Source organism: Perognathus longimembris, chromosome 6 (genome assembly GCF_023159225.1).
Source record: "Perognathus longimembris pacificus isolate PPM17 chromosome 6, ASM2315922v1, whole genome shotgun sequence".
NCBI classification, from domain to species: Eukaryota; Metazoa; Chordata; class Mammalia; order Rodentia; family Heteromyidae; genus Perognathus; species Perognathus longimembris.
This window is the reverse complement of record NC_063166.1, coordinates 16,187,497-16,192,606: the sequence shown is the minus strand read 5'-3', so window position 1 is coordinate 16,192,606 and position 5,110 is coordinate 16,187,497. Positions and strand designations below refer to the sequence as shown.

At 40.2% G+C, this 5,110-nt stretch overlaps 2 non-coding genes across 2 annotated transcripts; one reads left to right on the top strand and one right to left on the bottom strand.

Annotated features, from left to right (window-relative positions):
- Positions 1-1,701: 1,701 nt before the first annotated feature.
- On the bottom strand, positions 1,702-1,783 carry Trnal-aag. Its single transcript has one exon. It is a non-coding gene; the product is annotated as a tRNA-Leu (tRNA).
- Positions 1,784-3,362: 1,579 nt separating this feature from the next.
- On the top strand, positions 3,363-3,435 carry Trnam-cau. The gene has a single exon. It is a non-coding gene; the product is annotated as a tRNA-Met (tRNA).
- The last annotated feature ends 1,675 nt before the right edge of the window (positions 3,436-5,110 follow it).

Below are 5,110 nucleotides of genomic sequence, written 5' to 3'. Positions count from 1 at the left end.
GGTTACCAGCATTCCTTGGGTTGTGGCAGCATCATTCCTGTCTCAGCCTCTCTTCTTCTGTTTCTCTCTCCTCTCTCTCTCTCTCTCTCTCTCTCTCTCTCTCTCTCTCTCTCTCTCTCTTTCTGCACTTGTGATGGCATTTAAGTTCTACCTGGATACATCAGAGTAATTTCTTCCCCATCTCAAAATTTTAAGTTCTTTTTTTTTCTGCAAAGACTCTTTCTTGTCATATAAAGTTGTAATGACAGGCTCGGGGCTGTAAGAGGAGATACAGAAATAGAGAGACAACAGGTGACAAAAATGCAGCAATGGTACTCCCTGGACACTATGATGAAAATAAACTATACAACTGTGGATGGGAGATGGGAGGAAAAACTGGGAGTCAGGGTGATACTGTCCAAAAAGAAATATACTCTACCTGACTTATATAACTGTAACCCTTCTGTGCATCACCTTTATAATAACAATTAATTTTTTTTAAATGACAGGTTCCAGGAGTGTATCTTTTGACAAGGGTTTGTTGTTGTTGTTGTTTTAGCCTATAATAGGCATTCACACCTTTATTCTTCCACTTGCTACAACCTATTTAGGCAATTAACTGGTCAAAGCTTCAGTTTCCTTGTCTGTGAAATGTGGCTAATATGAGTTCTTAATACATTATTGAGGATATTGTGAGTTCATATTTGCAAAGAACTTAAGACAATACCTGGTTTTTTGTAGGATCTGAATTACTGACAGTTCTTACTGTTAGCATGCTGTGGGCTGGTCAGGGTGTCAAGGAAACAGACCATTCCCTGGTGTTCCAAGAGGTCAGGTTAGTAACATTTAGGAAAGGAAACTAAAACAAGGACCATCAAAATTATCATCACACCTATGACTTAATCGTTATTTGCACTTCTAGAAAGTTTTTTTTTGTTTGTTTGTTTAATAGGACGAGCCTGGAATGGTGTCACCTGTTTGTGATTCTAGAGTGTGTGGGCACAAGCAGAGGAATCAACTTTCAAGACAGCAGGGTTATGTCATAACCCAGAACTTATTTTTAAAAAATAGGAAAGAAGAAATGAAATAGGAACAGGGAAGGAAAAGGATGGGAGGACAAAGGAAGGAAATTCTCTAAAATCACATATTTGTGATGCAAATACAAAAATGGCTTTCTCCCAATATTTTTTGTGTTGTTAAAAGTGACAGTTGAGATAAAATAAGACATATCCATGCAATAGAATGCTATGGAGACAAAAAGAAGAGGCTCTTTCTTGATATGAAAGTACATGAAGTGGAAAAGTTGGAAGTACAATAGCGTAAGTATGGAAACTATAAAGTGTGAAGAAAGCAATATGGTTCTACTGGCTTACATCTGCAAAACACATACTTTCCATGTACTCTGGACTCTTAATATGGTTGCTTAGAAGAATTGTGTGACCTACTGGTCACAGTGGACTGGATGGGAAAAGAGGTAGACTTTCACGGATTGTATTCTTGTACTTGCAATGGAGAAAAACTGAAACCGTGTGCTCTACTCATTTCTGTATGAATCTTTTAAATTCAAAGTAGTAATGTTCTTTCAGAGACCAACTTTAATTCTTAGGTAAAGGGAGACCTGGAGTCTCTCAGGACTACAAAATTGTTTTGAGTTATGATCCTTTTGTGAAACAAAATGCCCCTTTATGACCAGGAAACTTATAGATCCTGTTACAACAAAATTGGCAACGGTGGGATTCGAACCCACGCCCCCGAAGAGACTGGAGCCTTAATCCAGCGCCTTAGACCGCTCGGCCACGCTACCACCTACTACCTTGTTTGGAACTTAATTATATACAAGCGAGAAGTGTGTTTTTCTCGACTAAATTTTTCTTTTCATTTCATTCTGAAGAATATTTTTTACACAAATGACTTCCAACCACCATAAAATCAGCAAACAAGTTCGGCCTCCAGAATCCTAGTACTGAAACCTGGAGACTGCGTTTGATTCTGAGCTCTGATACTCGACAGTACAAAAGGACGGAAGCCAACGCCAGACACGCATCAAACCCAGACAGTCTTTGTCAAAATGATATGCAAAATCAGAACAAAACAGACAAACAAAAAACCCAACTCTTCCTGGAGGAGCCCCGGGTCTCCCCGGCCGGCTCCCCCCCCCCCCCAAAAAAAAAACAACCCAAAAACAATCCAATAGGAAGTCAATGTTAACGTCAAGCAGAAAACATAGGGCTCCCATCCCAGTCGGTTTGGAATTGGATTTCTTATTTGCGTGAAGTGAAAACCGTACAGGCGGACCTGTGTTTCGCTGAGAGTCTTCAGCCCCCAAATTTAGCGCAAGAATCCGTTTGCAAATGGGGGGTGTGTGTGGGGGGGAGCTTCTCCACTCCATTCTCCTTTCCAATGGCTCAAGCCGACTATTGTGAATCCCAGCAGCTCTATTTAACCACAGGGCCACTGGCAATTTGGCTTAACAAACCGAGATTTATTTACTTTGCTCCTAAGACTATACGATTTTCCTTCAGGGGTGACTATATATACTCCCTGATTGTTGGAATGACAACCCCAACTGTACAACATCTTATTAATCCACAATAAAATTATTTTTTAAAAAACCTTCAAATTTCGATAGCAGTTTTATTTTTAGCAGATATTTTTAAATTGCTGAAAAAGAGTACCTGACTTGTAATAAACTCCATCCTTATTTGTGTCATTAATTAGGATTCACAGACAAGTATTTCGTGTTAAGGGTTCCATGTTTTAAGCGATAGTGTGAGAGATTATCTCATTCCACAGATAGTGAAGCTTTTCAAATTAAGTAACATGATTTACACAATACAATCCATTAATTCACAGGTGAATAATGTGACTAAAACAAGTAGAAGTCACATGGAAGCTTGGTCCACAATTGAAAATGTAGGACCTTTTCCTGTTCTCAGGTTGCTTTACCTTGAAACCCAGTATTTTAATTTTCCATTCTAAGTCATCCCAGTTCACCCTCCCCTCCCCCATGCCAGCTGACTTGTGCCCTAAACTTGCATTCAAGTGTTATGGGTAAAGTGGATGGCAAAGAAAGCCGGGGCAGGTGCTGAACTCCAGAGCAGCTTTTTGCGTTTGTCCTTTTAATGGCCTAGGGATCTTCCCACCGGTTGTTCTAATGTGTCACTTTCGAGCTTCATGTTTTTGAGGCAGCCCACTGATGCATATTTAAACAAGGAGAAAATCCTAAAACCATATGGGGCATCCGTTAGGAACATACTGAAAGCAACAATAAACAAACGATAGAACATCCATCATCATTTTGTACAGTATTGTAAAAAGTCAAACTCCTCGCATGCCGTGAAAGAATTAGAACCAATGTTTCCCCCACGAGACACTCAGCCAGCGCCTTCTTAGCGCAGTAGGCAGCGCGTCAGTCTCATAATCTGAAGGTCCTGAGTTCGAACCTCAGAGAAGGCAGTGGAAAGATTTTGTCACTTCCGTATATATACGTTCAGTTGAGAGAAAATGACCGGTGGAAAGAAAATTACCCAACCCATCATAGTCTAGATTACAGGGGAACTGTTAATATGACTATAGATTAATCTTTCAAGAACTTTCTAGGTCTTGTTTGTGTACCACTTCCTTTGTTCACAATGGGTTTTTTTTAAATACACTGATCGTGGGCAGGACAAGATGTAAATTTGCGTTAGTTACCTCCTACTACTGCCCTAGAAAATTATCACACATTTATCCATTTCAAATAAACTCAGTATATTCCTGCATATTTTTGGAGGTTGTTAGTCTGAAAATGGGTTCTACCGAGCTAAGATCAAACTACGGCAGAGCTGCCTTTCTTCTGGGAGCTCCAGGAAGGAATCCAGTCCATATCTTTACCAGGTTCTGGAGCCTGTGGCATTGTTTGGCCCTGGAGACATTAAGGATGGTTATTTCTGTAGTCCCATCTCTGCCTCTGAGAATCCCCCCCAGTCTAATTAACACTTGTTTGATGACAAAGCACTGCAAAATCAGGTATCTCCCACCAGGTGGCGCAGTTTGAGTAAAATAACACAATTTCATTTACAAGATACCTGTTTGCATCTAACCAGGGAACCAAACTTTTGCTTTGAGTTCCCAGGAGCATGAAAACTAAATTTCAAAAGTGGGACGCTTGTTTTAGAGTAAAACCCTCAAGAAAACTGTCCACAAAAACCATAACTGCCCTGCAGATGAAGGCAATAAACATTTGGAAATAAATATGATGTGGACAATTATTATTGACACATATTGTGATTATAGGACAACCATCTCTGTGACCCATATAGATGCAATCACCACCATTGCAACGTGGAGAAGCCTGTGCAGTGGGGGTCACTCTGATGAATGCATTCCCCAGGGATGACTTGTGATTTGGGGAAGACTTAATCACACACACACATACACACACACAGAGAGAGAGAGAGAGAGAGAGAGAGAGAGAGAGAGAGAGAGAGAGAGAGAGAGAGAGAGAGAGACCCTCACATTCTAATCCAGACACCTGGTTTCAGGTTATGAAAAATGACATCGTTCTTATCAAATTAGAACAGAGGAAAAATGAAGGACAAAAACCATACTTGCCTGTTTGTCTTAAGACTGTTTGGAGGATTTTATTTAAAAAAAAACCAACAACTCCACAAGAGTTGGGATAGCTTCTCTAGAGGCTGAGTTCTGAGGATCTTGGATAGATGCTAGCCCAGGCAGGTAAGTTTGTGAGACTCTTACCTCCAATTAACTACCAAAAAGCCAGAAGTGGAGCTCTGATTCAAGTGGTAGAGTGCTAGCCTTGAGCCAAAATGTTCAGGGATAGTATCCAAGACTTGATTTCAAGCCCCACGACTGGCACAAGAAAAGAAAAAGCACACAAGAAATTCCTTTACATTGTACATGCACTCCATGTACATGCTATGCACATAAGTACATGCTGCTATATTCAAATTTATTTTTAACATTCTTTAAGACTGCAGCAATTCAAACAAGATGTTTTGCACAGAACCTTTGCCCAGCAACAGCATCACAATGAGAATAAAATTCTCCTCTTTTTGCTGATTAAAACCTCCTTGTGCATCAAACCCCTTGAGTATGTATAGAGTTTATCATGACACTTGTCATCCTGTGA